Raw genomic sequence first — 14,160 nt, 5'->3', positions numbered from 1 at the left:
GAGAGAAGACGAAAGAGGCGACGATGGCCTCCGTAAAAGTTGCTGCCGGGCGATCTTGACTTTGGCGAGGAAATGGTGGGGAAGTTTCACATGAATGGATCACTCCGTAAAATAAGTACACGCCTCCCCATAACATCGAAGGAAAAATCAACAGAGAAGCAGAAAGAAGAAGTGAAACCAACCACGACGACGATTTTAGAAATGTGGGGGCAACCTCGGCTCGGTCATGGCCGGGTCGATGTTCGCGTGGGCCATGTTCGAGCAATACTTCCCTCCCCATCTCCGCAGCCACGTCGAGGCCTATGCTCACAAGGCCGTGGACTGCGTCTACCCATACATCCACATAAAGTTCCCGGAGTTTGACGGCGAGCGGCTTGAGAGGTGCGAGGCCTACGCTGCAATCCAGAACTACCTGAGCGTGAGCGCCACCACCGGGGCCAGGCGGCTCAAGGCCGAGTCTGTCAAGGATATCCAGTTGCTGGTCCTCAGCATGGACGAGAACGGGAGGTCGTCGACGAATATGAAGGGGTCAAGCTCCGGCGGTCGTCGTGCCCAATCGTCTCCCAGAGCTCCCCGTTTTCCTTGTACAATTCATCTAAGGAAAGCTGGTGCATTGACACAACTTGTGTAGGTTGGAAATACCAATTTATAAACCAGTCTCGCTAGGCTTGGTTTCGGTAGGCTTGGTTTTGGGATTTATGGTTAACATGTTAATTTCAGCAATTCAAAGTCGGGATCACGTCTCTTTCTGGGTATATATGTTCGTCAACATGGTTTCATTTTGTCAAAGATTTGAAAATCCGTTTACTTTGTACATCAAGTGAAACGAGTTTCTTTTTCCTAATGATGAAAGTCTTGCCTACACTCGACCTGTCTCTGATCTAACAAGCAAAACCAATGGTTATTGCTTTTGCCACCAGGTTTTATAGTCTGACCTACCACCGGAGCCACCGGGACTTGATCACTGGGTCTTACATAAAGCACGTCCTGGCAAAGGGGAAGGCGGTGGCGGCAGATAACCGGCAGCGGAAGTTCTTCACCAACAACCTGAGCTTGAACTGACAGTACTACAAGGCGACCAAGTGGAGCCACGTGACCTTCAAGCACCCCTCGACCTTGGACACCCTGGCGATGGAGCCAAGCAAGAAGAGGGAGATCATGAACGACCTTCTCAAGTTCAAGCGAGGGAAGGAGTACTATGAGTGGATTGGCAAGGCGTGGAAGCTTGGCTACCTTCTCTATGCCCGTCAGGGACCGGCAAGTCCACGATGATTGCTGCGATGGCCAACTTCCTCAACTACGACGTGTAAGACCTTGAGCTGACGACGGTCAAGGACAACACAGAGCTGAGGAAGCTGCAGATCCAGAGGTCTGCGAAGTCGATCACAGTGATCGAGGACATTGACTGCTCCCTCGACCTGACTGGCCAGAGGAAGATGAAGAAGCAAGAGAAAGACGATGATGAAGAGATCGCGGATCTTGTGAAGAAAATGGCGATAGGTAGGGACGAGAGCAAGGACAGAAAGGTCACGCTCTCAGGCAGGGCTCCTGAACTTCATTGACGGGCTGTGGTTGGCATGCGGGGATGATAGGATCATCGTGTTCGCAACGAACTTCGTGGAGAAGCTGGACCCAGCCCTAATCAGGAGAGGGAGGATGGACAAGCATATTGAGATGTCGTACTGCCGCTTCAAGTGGTTCAAGGTGCTCGTGAGGAATTACTTGGGCGTCAAGTTGCACCTGCAGTTCGCGATGGTAAGGCAGTTGCTGGATGAGACGAAGATGACTCCAGTGGATATGGTGGAGAACTTGATGCCCAAGTCGGATGATGAGAATGAGGAGGCTTGCTTGGAGGGGTTGATCGAAGCACTGGAGAAGGCGAAAGAGGACGCCAGGAAGAAATCAGAAGAAGAACAAGCAGCAGCAAAAGCAACTGCAGCTCCAGCAATGGTTGAGAAAGAAGGGCAACAGAAATTGAACGAAGGAAACCAAGAAAATGGTGGGAGAAGCTGTGCTAAAGAAGTGAAATAGAAAGGTGTCCATTGACTGAATCGAAGTGTTTCTTGTGATTCATGCATAAGGCAATTTTTTCTAGAAGGCAATTTTTTCTAGAGAAATGATTGCGTGACAATTTATAATCTACTATTAGAATAGTAGTCTATTCTAAATCATAAAAAATTAAATAAAACGGTAGCTTAAAGATTGTTATACTAGCAAAATCTTTCTTTCTATTACTATATAAAGAATAATTTTACTCTTCTTTTGTTTTGAGCAATTTATAATATGAGTCTTTTTTTTTGTGAGGAGATAATACACCTAATATATGTTTTATTTGGGGTTTAACCCGGACAATAATTGAAAAATGTTGATGGTAAGGCACTTCATATTTCATTTCTCTATCAAGAGGAAACCCATCTTGGACAAATAAAGTTTGGACTTATGAAATATTTGCCAAAACTCTTAGATCTAAACTTGACGTAAAGTGAAGCGTGGTTATTTGATCCATACTTTTGATTTTTTCTACCACTGCCATGAAAAGTATCACAAATGTGTAGTGTTAAACCATGCGCCAGGATCTATTATCCGAGCATTTGCCCATTCGATATACCTATAGTCTCTATTATCAATAGCCCATTCGATATACCTATGCCTGAACTATATCCCGATTGTGATTTGTGTGCTTGAAAATACATGTTCTAGAACTGCAACACCTAATATTGGTGGGACATCGGCCTAAAAGAAAATTCCAGAAAACCAACGTAATTAAAATGCTCCAGCTTTAGAGGCGTTGCAGTTGTGCGGTGAATCCTTAACACCATGTAAAAGCTGTAATGCTTCTATTCACGCCTGAAAGTGTTGCGAGAGAACGGCACCAAATAGCCTCTAAGGCATGCCCAAAATCAACTTTACCCTCAAATTTTGACTAAAAGATGCTATGAAAAGCCCATATAAATAAATTTCAAATTAATCATAACGTATTTAATAAAATCCTAATTTACGAAAAATCAGTATAATTGTCAAATAATTTAGAGATTTCTTGCTTTCTAGGCTTTACATTCCTTTTTTTTTTATATTTTGAAACTTTTTTCCCTTTTTTTCTTCGGCAACGCTAATGTATTTGTGTTTATCATTATTTTTTGTTGCAGTGATTGGGAAGAAATGACTAAGGAAATGAAAACAGTAAAGAATTCAAACTGAGAAAAGCTAAAGCAAACAACCAGCTAACCGCATCCTGCCAATGAAAATGATTGGGAACTTTTCCCAGAGATTATTACCATATTAACCAAATTTTTCTACGTATCCCCTGCAAGTAAAAATGCTTTATAAAAGTTTTATCTTCACAAGTAGTAAATCCTCAAAACTATACATTTAAGCTAAAATACAATTTTGACTCACTCTTAATTTTCCTAATATGCATCGCAATTACATAGTAGCATTTCAGTAGGTTACTCATAATCATGTACTTCACAAATGCACAGTTCGTGCCTTTTAATTCAAGTATTTGTTAGTAGAAACGATTTGAGAACTAAATTTTGCAACTATCTTTCTTTAGAAATTGTTTCTTTCTTGCGCCATCACTAAAATTTGCTAACTCTAAATTTTTAGCTCTCTGATAACCATTCTTGGTCATTTTCCAAAACATATCTCGTGATTCGTGGGTAGTACGCGAAAGAATATTGAATACAAGAGCAGATCGAATGGAGAAAGGAAAATGATATGTGTTCCGAAGGAGATTGTAGTATTTGCTCGAAATCAGATAAAACCACCAAATGTTGTTGATTCTAGGCAAAATGACATATATGCCGTTGTGGGGAGTCACTTCTTTTGGACCATGTCGTTTGGATGCTCTATCACTTTCACTAGTAAATCCATTTCATTGTTTTTAGCATTGAAAAAATGTTAGAGAGTGCATATCAGAAACCATACATCTTCACTCAAAAGACTGTTAAGAGAAAGTCTAAATTCAATCCCGTTAACATACTTCAAAAACTTTTAGTTAATGAACTATGTGTCAATTTATAAATATTTTTGCTTCTCTACAAAGTTCTTTTGCTTCCTTTAAAAATGCAAAGAATGTATTAAACCTTAAGATTTTTCGAAACATACAAATAATAAAATAGTTACGTCAATTTATTAAAATTTTTTTGATCAGAATTAATATATAAATATTTAGAAATTAAACAATAAAAGTTATCAAAAACACAATCGTAGTCGTCCGCCTCCTGTATGACATCAGACACATGACATCATGCGATGGTCCTCGCAATCCGTGTTTACTTCAAGTTTGCCTTGGATCCCACATTATTTGTAGACTCTAAGCTGGAGATGAACGTGCTTTGGCAATTTTTTTTTCCGAAAGTAAATATTTTACCCATACAACACATAAAATATTCATAATGAAATAAATCTCAAATGGTAAAGTAGAATAAAAAAAATATAAACTGATGTGATAAACACGAACACACTCTCATCTCACTCTATGCTTAGAACCAGGGAAGACCAAATCTGTTGCAGTAGGTATACTATTCCTCAACAGGTGAACCTCTGTTCAAGCCTTCAAGGGACTGCCTTTTAGCTGCGAACTACTCGAAAATTTGGATCAGAGTATGGAGACACTCAAAGATGCATGATAGTAACATTTCTAACTTAGTAGAGTTGCATTTCTTAAAGGATCGTACCAGGCTGGAGAAGAGGAAGTGCTTAGAGAGATATGGAGAGGATTTCCTGGAAATTTGGATCAAAGCATAGAGACACTCAAAGACACTCAGATAATATTTATAACTTAGTAGAGTTGCATTTTTCAGAGGATCCTACTAGGTTGGAAAAGAGGAAGTGTTTAGAGAGACATAAAGAGGATTTCCATAAGCACACAGTTTACTTCAAGAGATAATACCAAAAACATTATATCCTCATTGTCTTTTATAGGTATTAAGAGATTACAAACAAACAAGGACCATAGTCACGGTTCAAAAACATAGGGGCTTCGAGAATTATTTTAAGTGGTATGAACAGTGACTGTGAACAGTGATTTCAATAACCTATTGCTATAGTACTTTACTACAGTGACCTATGCTACAGTAACCTTCATTCCAGGTCTATCTGCCATCCCGAGAGTTATAGTCATAGTCCGAATCATCAGAGTTATGTTTTGTCAGCCCTTTTTCCTTATAGCGTTGTTCCATTCCAATGTCATCATCAGGAGGCTTGTTGGTATTACGAGAGGATTCCCCTTTGTGAGATCAAGGCATGCCACATTCTTTCATTGCTTGAGGCAGGTTCTTCATGAATTCTGCAGTGTCCTAAAGTGTCAGTAGGTATGACAGGCTGGGGACAGTTTGTTGTTTGGGCATAATGGGAGGCTATGCTGGGGTCCATTCCGAGAGATAAGGACAAAGATCCCTGATCATATGGATCTTAAGAGAGAGGACACTCTATTGGGCATAGGATGCCTGAGCATTGGATTTTTGAGAGGATTGTGCAGGATCGTTTGTATTTGCCATTTCTTGCTCTTGCAATGGAGGTGTCCTTGCTTGATTCCGCGCTCGCTTGAATTCCTCGAGTACTTGTTTGGTTTCAGGTGCAAGACCATAGTGGTCCCATGAGACAAGTGTTATACAGTCTCATATTCTTTAGGAATGGTCTAGTTTTCTTAGCATAAGATCCTCTGGAGTTTTTTTTATAGCTGTATTCAATAGATCCAACACATCTTGGAAATGTCTTGTAAATACGGGCTTCTCGGAGATGCGGTTGAGGCTTGTATGTTGTGGTTCCTATTCATTCTGATGCACTGGTGAGGGTGCCATTGTGTTGCACAAAAGTTCACGGTCTCCGGAAAAACACTACTATGTGTAACTCTGGTTCTGTGCGAGGAGCTTTTCCTGGTTTTTGTACAAAGAGGCGTTTCCACACAGAAGGAGGATATAACCAATTAAGTACAGCCAAGAGGTTCCTGTCACTTTCACTCACTTCATTATGCCAAAGCGCAATCAGTTTAGTTAACTTGACAATGAATTTTCTGGTGGGGAACTCAATAGCTATTAAGTACTTATTGGTTAAGTATAAAAAAAAAAAACCATAAAAGCTTGTAAGGGAAATCTTATTCTTTCTAGATTAATAGATGAATGAATGGATGCCTAAAGTTTAATTCAAAATGATAATGAATTGAACCTCCATGGAATCTGAATAGATTTGTATGGCGTTGCTACATGAGGTTATCAAGATTTTCAATGAGGCTATCATTTTGGATTTGTTCAATGATTTTCTGATGATATTTAAGACTTGGTCAATCTCGCATTCTTTTAATTTTGTACTTCTCCCGTCGAGGAAAAGCATGCTTGAAAATGTACATATTGATCTCTACCGGTGCCTTTGATCTAGAGAGAAAATCAGCGAGAAAATTTTTCTTTCCTGCATGTTTGGTTTCAAAAGAGTATTTCAAAAACCATCTTGCCCATTGGAGCAGTTGAGAATGAGGAATCTGATTTTGTTTGAATTTGGTCATCTGAGGAAAGGATGCCGTATCCAATTCTACTAGAAAATGATGGTCAATAAGATGTAATTTAAACTTTTTTTATCATGTTCTTTACTACCAATATTTCTTTGAAAGTAGAATGATAATGCATTTAAGCTTGGAAAAACTTTTTAAACTTTTCACTTTTATAAGCGTAAAGGTTTCCGTTACCTTCAATTTCTTCAAATAGTATGGCTGCTCAATATTCGTCACGAGCATTGGTTTGAGCTTTACTCCAAGGCGGAGGATTTTTCTTCAGCATCAATTACAATAGAAGCAGCAATTTTGCAATGTTGGGAACAAAGTCTCGGAGATAATTAATTATCCCAAAAAATTGTTAAACTTGCTTTGTCATGAAATTTTCCCCTGGAAATTTTTATAATTCCTGAGTAATGTGCGGCCCTAGATAGTATGTACTTTTGGTAAGGTGCATGCCAATAAATTTAATTTCTATCTGGACAATATTCATCTTTCTCTGAAAAAAGCATGATTTCATATTTTTTCACGATGTTTACAAATTGATTGAGGAGTCGACAATGAGATTTCTCATCAGGGCTGTAGAGCAAGATGTTATCAATATAGATTACTGCATTAATAGGATTGGCTGGAAAATACGGCACTTGGCCTTTTGGATTTGAGGCCAAAAGTGAGGATTTTCCTTTGAAATATTGGTTTGGAATACAGAACTATGTCTTGGGCATGTTTTCAGGATGAATGCCCAACTGCAAAAAAATTCAACTTTGAGATCGAATTTGGAATAGATATGCGCTTTGGATAATCCCGTAAAAGGGAATTTCGAGAGGGCAAATGGAACTTATCATCTTGGAGGAAGAGGTTGAGGGGCTAGTAATTTATTACTAGCCGCATTTTTTTCTCTATTCTACTCAGCTCGTTTGCTAATATAAAAAGCTTCACAAGTCCATTGAGAATCTAAGATTTCAATAAGGCTTTGCTGTAGCAGCTCTGAGCACTCCTTTTGAGTAACAGCGAGATGATCTGGGTTTATTCCCATGTGACTCGCTTTGATGGGATTTATGTCTTCAATTTTGCAAGGAAGACGAATAAAAAACTTTGGATTTTTCCTCAAAGGATGAGAACATTTCGAGAGAATTTAGAATGAAAATTTGAATAGGATTCTAACAATTTTTGTATGATTGGATCTAGTAAACTCATTTGGATAGATAAAAGCCTTTGAATATTGACAAATTTAGAGAACTAGTATTTTTTCTTTTTTTAGATACCCGGGGAATCTGTACACGGGCCGGGTGGGTAAACCCTAGAGTGACGCTAGCAAATGACCCACCACCTCGACGTCACGCTTGAGACACCAAGCGCCTCCACTGGGTTTCGAACCCCTCACCTCTGGGCAAGGATGAACGGAGCTCTTATCCAGCGGAGCCACCACGGCCGGTGGTTAGAGAACTAGTCTTTATACTTAAGGCATTTTCCAAGAATGATTCAGAGTTGAGGAATTTGAGTCATAACATCCCAACCAATTATTAAATCTTTGTTGGAAGATTAGATCCAAAGATTTTAGTGGTTATAAAATACTGGGGGAAGAACTGAATGATTATTGATGTAGTTCGGACAATTGTATAAGCAAGTATCTCGTGAGGCGAATTAAAATATCGAACACAAGAAATCCAATATTCTTCAGAATATTTTAGTGTCTAGAATTGAAGAACTGATACTAATATCTATAAGAGTAATGATTGCGATTGGTTTAACAAACTTTGAGATGGAGATTTTTACGAAAAGTGAGGACAATGAACTTGACTTTAATATATACTAGAATCTTGTTCTGAAGAGGTGAGAGATACATGGAAAAGATCTCCGTAGAGTCCAAATTAGAATCAATTTCACTAGGGATTTGATAACAAAGAATGACACGAAGGGTTTGTTTAGATGGTTCATCATCAATGGAAAACAATGATTCAACATCATCATTTTCAAGTGAAACACCAGTTTTAATTTCAATGTGGTGTATCAAGTGGTTCGACATTTTTTCGCCTATACCAATTTTTGGCAAAATGATTTTTTTTTGTTGCGAATGAAGTATCGAGTTGATTTCTTGTGACCCAAGCGATCTTTCCTTCTTTGTAAAAATCACCATTTTTTTCTTTGAAAATGCTTAGATCCATACTTGGACCTTTCCATCCAATACCTTTTGAAATGCTTATTCTTTCTGGAAGATATTCCACAAGAGTCATCACAATTTTTTTGGGAACACTTAATCTTCAAATTCTAATGTGAACAAGCTCCGTTGAGTTCTCAATTGCGTTTGAGGTAGGTTTTCATCATCTGACGCTTTAGACATAAATCATCAAGGCATAAATGGATCTCTTGCTGTATTTCTCCCAAGGGAATATCCCCAATTCTCCTTTACTTATTAAGAAAGGATCTCTCAACTTGCTGAGATAGTTATCTAGAAATAGAGGCTAGAAAAACCTATTTCAAGTTCGCATCAACTCCAAGGCCATATAAGGTTTGATCATTCTTCAATATTGCTTGTCGAGATGCCTTTTTTTTTTTTGGATAGAGAAGCATTTTCTTTCAAAAAACTCTATTCTTTTGAGCCCATGGAGGTCAGCAGGTTTGTCAATGAAAAATGGTCGAGGAGAGCAATAGTTTGACCGAAGTCTACTGAGAGTAGAAATTATACTTGATCTTGTTCTGTAAACGATTGCCACCAATATTTGAGGCTACCTATGAACCTTGTGACAAATCCAAAAGGGACATCATACTTATCGTGATTTGTGAGAGCTTAGGCGTTTAACCAAGTATGAAACTCTTCAAATCTCTCTAGCCATTTGGGATAAGGAATATTATCAATAATAAAAAACTATTTGGAGGAGGAAGTTAGATTTTGGGATGTATTATTTGGTTGGATAACCTCTAGTTTAGAAGGATTTGAATCCATCTCTTGATCTAGAGGATCAGCCATGAATATCAAATGAGTGGTTGGTACAATGGGAAATGATTCAATAGCAATGATCGTAAAAGAGGAGGAGGATGAAAAGGATATTGAGTCTAGTTCTGAATTTGAGTTGATTGAAAAAATCGATTATAGAGGAAGCTGAATCTAGTTTCTCAAGATAGTAGGATCAAGCTATTTTTCTTCCTGATTGCCTAGATCTCTTAGGAATCATTCAAATAGGTTGGAAATATCATTTGGTCGGGCTTCTCCTTTGTGGAAGTCGAAGATTCTTTAGGAATCTTTTTTTTTTCTCATTTTCTTTCCTTAGTCGGTCCATTTCTCTAAGGCAGTTTCACATTTCTACCACATTGGTTTTATCTCGTATGGTAGAGGTTTTTGTGAGAGTATAAAAAATTGAAATGCTCTGTGGTGGTGGAAGAGAATAATCAATTCGTGACAAAGTCGAGAATGGATTAGAAGGTTTGAATTCCCTTCTTCAAGAAGTTGGATCTATCTCTTGAGCTAATCTATTTCCACCTTTGAACTTTCAAGATGATGATATCTCATATGTTTTCCAAATTTTAGGGCATGAAGCCTTTTCTAGCAATCAAAGCATTTTCTTGATGGTTTCATCATATCTCTTAAGATCTCTTTATACATCAATGATTTTGGAATCAATCATTCTAAAAGCATTGTTGTATGTCAAAAGAGTTCTGCCAATTTAGGACGCTTTCAGCAACATGAGTTCTCTTATGCCTTCAATTTTTGTCCACATCAATAGGAGTAGGGATTTTTGGAACATGACGATATCTTCCTTGATGATCGATGAATTGTTCAGAGGCTGGGAAAGAAAGCTTGGTACTTTCTCGATCAAGAGAATGAAAATCTACCTCTTCAAACACGACGATTGAGAAACTAACCTTCTTCTCCTGACTGGGTTATATTTTACCTGGAATTTCAAGTGGATATGTATGATTTTTTGCCCACTTTAGGATTGGCTTATAGAATGGGGAAATGGCTGATTTTTTGTGAAAAGGTGAAGGAGGTGGTGTTGGTGGTAAAGTTGGTGGAACGAGATCTAGTGATGTGTATGCTGGTGGTGGAGCATAAGAAATCATGAATTAGAGCTTATCACTTTCACCGAGAGTATCAACAGAGGGGTCTTCATTCAAATACCTTTGATATACACCATCCTTTGGTCTTTCGGGTTTTCGCTAGGGCCTTGTAGTTAGATCCACTTCATCAAGAGAATTTGTGCAGTAAGAATACTAACAGAAAGGATCCTAGAAACAATGACCATATTGGTCTTTATAGTAATGGACACGATTTCCATTATTCTAGAAATATTTAACAAGCTGATTTCAATCTAGCTCATAAATTGATTCTATAACATAGGGTTCAATCATAAACATAGTTTGGAAGATGGAAGGGTTTTCTTCCTTTTCTTTGTTGAATTTGATGGCAACAGTGCTATCCTTTTTCCTCACAAATTCAGAATCTGAGGAATAATGAGGCTTATTGTTCTGGTGTAACTTTTCATAGTTAGTAATCCAAGTCTCCAGAATGAGTTTGGCCATCTTCTCTATGGGAATTTGCCTGGGAACATGGATGCATGATGCCTGGTCATTTTGTGTGGAGATGAACAAGACATATTCATTTATATTTTGAAAATTTAGATCAAGTGCGTGATTCTGCACTCGACAGACCATCTGGTATGGTAGGGTTGCCGCAATAGAATCGCCAGTGCGGGGTGCTCCAAGAAGCTGAATTTGAACCTTCAAGAAAGAAAGCGGTTGAAGATCTGAAAGAGCAACATTGAAGTTTGGATATAGGGTTACAAAGATTCTCTCAATATTCAAAGTGGTTTGGATAGTGCCAATGCAAATATGTTGGTATTCTAGGAACCGAGTATCTAATAGGGTCATCCTAGCCATAATTAGCAAGTCTTTTCAGCCATGGAAAGTGAGTGCAAGTCAGATAGCTCTATAGTGGATATGAGAGTATCCTTGTTAGGTCCACTATTTGGGAAATTCCGAAATAAATATGAGGAATAACAAAATACTCCTTTTCAGTGACTGGAATGTGATGTTAATTAAACTTGAAGGACTATACGTACTCTTTCACTTTTTTGGGAGTTTGACAGATAAGATGTCAAATAGAATGGATGGGAGAAAATGATGAAGTGGGTTTAGCAATAGCAAATTATGGATTTATAAGAGGAAGTTGAGTTTTAGAGATCTTGGCGTCATTATTAAGGGAGACTTCATAAAGATAATCAATCTTAGAGGCATTTGACACACGAAAATCTGAAAGAAAGGAGGAAGATGAAGAGAAAATAAGTGTAACAGGTGCATTGAGAGTTTTAGGGTCGGTCATGATGATGAGAAGGTCTTCTCAGCACTGGTTCACCATCTAAGCGTATGGAACTAATCAAGTTAAAAATGAAACCATGGCTCTGATACCATGAGGGGATCTATGCTTAGAACTAGAGAATCAAAATATAACTAATGGTAGCCGATCATTAGTGATAAACACATACTGTGATCTCTTTCTCCAATAACTACCATTGCATGCCCCTACGTTCGGTATCCTCAACACGTTCATCGTATGTAGACATCGAAAATAAATTAAACAAGCTTTCAAATCTAGATCTAAATCAGGAAAGGTTGGACCACCAAAACACCTATGAGGAGTGGTGGGTGAAGTTTCACGTGCATAAGCAAGTAGCTTCCTCATCGCTCCATATAAATTACCAGCATCCCCGTAACATTGAAGCAAACATCGACAAAGCTGGACTTGGAACTTCCTCTCCATCTTCAACCAGAGAGAAAAAGAAAAACAAGTGAAACCATGATGACTGCACTCGAAACGTGGTCTCACCTTGGCTCAGTGGTGGCCGGGATAATGTTTGCTTGGGCGGTGTTCAAACAATACTTCCCTCCCCATCTCCGCATGCACATCGAGGCCTACGTGCACAAGGCTGTGGGCCATGTCTACCCATACATCCAGATCACGTTCCTGGAGTTCGTGGGCGAGCAGCTTGAGCAGTGCGACGCCTACTACGCGATCCAAAACTACCTGAGCATGAGCACTTCAGCTAGGGCCAAGTAGCTCAAGGCCGAGTCCGTCAAGGACAGCTAGTTGCTGGTCCTAAGCATGGATGAGAACAAGGAGGTCGTTGACGAATTCAAAGGGGTCATGCTTTGGTGGTCATCATGAAAAGGCTAGTACTAACACCTAGAGGGGGGTGAATAGGTGTTTGAAAGAAATTTTCGCAAGACTTAGTAAATTACTATTGGAAGATAATAAACTAAGGACGTAATTAGCTATAAACAGTTATATAAAGCTACGAATTAAAATAAAGAGTTGTAGGGGGAGAGAATAGAAACACAATGTTTATAGTGGTTCGGCTTAGATCAAGCCTACGTCCACTCTCCTACGCTAACAGCCCACTGGCTGGATTTCACTATGAAACAAAAGAGATTTTACAGTCTCACGTCCTTGACTTTACAGTGTAGAACCTCTACTACACTCCACCAAAGTCTCACAAGTGTTCGCTTTCTCTTTTGAGTACAAATAAAGCTCAATGATTGAAATAGCAAAGAACTGGGAAGCTTCAGACTTTGAAATTTTTCTTTCACGCACACACTCAAACAACTTGAGAGTCTTCCTTATATACTCCTCTATGCCACTATAACCGTTGGCACTTTCCAAAGGAGTTCTTCCAATCTACCCGTTGGACAAAATCAATCAAGGAGATCTTGAGTCGTTTAAGGAATGTGATGATAGCCCATCAATTCTGCTCGCCCATACAATCAGGATTTTGGTTTCCACCTTCCAAGTGTACTTCGCCTTCCAAGAGATCTGATTATCCGAATTGATTTCAATAAGAATAATTGATCATAAGGTACTATATCCAGCCATAAGATCTTCCACGAACCAAATGAACCAAATGAACCAAATCCTTGAAGATAAACTCGAATCTGGATAAGTCTTCACTCGTCGGTTTGAAAATCTGTCAGTGAGATTAGACTTTAAGATTAAAGTCTAACGGTCTTCAGACTTTGACAGTATAGTATGGATTTCTTCAGACTATAACACTTGCGTATGTAAGCCTTTAGATTAGACTTTTGAAAAGGTTTTATCAGCTTCAAAATAGTAAATGAGTTTTCTCTAACAATCTCTCAATTTTTGATGATGACAAAACTTTCTTGCAAATTTGAAAATTTTTGACTTGCAAAACAATACTTAAACAAAACGTGATATCTTAAATAAGATGATTAGGACCTGGATGACTTTGATTCTGCAACCACAGAAAACATGTTAGACTTGTAAAGTAAATATCTTATCCCAATCTATATCACCAAGTTAAATATTGCAAGCATAAAAAAGATTCACATTCTAACAATAGTCCACAGTCAAAAGTAAAGAGTCCAAAACCAAACAAAAATGTCATAAAAAATATCAAGCCAAATTTGCATAAACTCTCCCCCTTTTTGTCAATAGCAAAAAGTGGAGAAAAATTCGAAAAAGAGTTTGGTAAAATCAGGGCTGCTTGGGGATGCGAACGATATGGAAATCCCCCATAGATTTGACAGTCTCCTCCATGTTCTTCAGAGTCTCCTTCACCTCTTGAATATCCTTACCCTTTGCATTATCCTGCACTTGAGTCTTCAGGGCTTGTAGCTACTCTTGCATAGAGTCTGAAGTTGACTTGAAAACTGTCATCATG

General features: G+C 38.7%; 1 pseudogene; it reads left to right on the top strand.

Moving 5' to 3' along the window:
* The first annotated feature begins 72 nt into the window (after positions 1-72).
* Positions 73-2,183, top strand: LOC104428868 (annotated as a pseudogene).
* Positions 2,184-14,160: the final 11,977 nt, after the last annotated feature.

Source organism: Eucalyptus grandis, chromosome 10, assembly GCF_016545825.1.
Source record: "Eucalyptus grandis isolate ANBG69807.140 chromosome 10, ASM1654582v1, whole genome shotgun sequence".
NCBI lineage: Eukaryota > Viridiplantae > Streptophyta > Magnoliopsida > Myrtales > Myrtaceae > Eucalyptus > Eucalyptus grandis.
The sequence above is the reverse complement of the archived record's forward strand: the minus strand, read 5'-3'. Positions and strand labels throughout refer to the sequence as shown.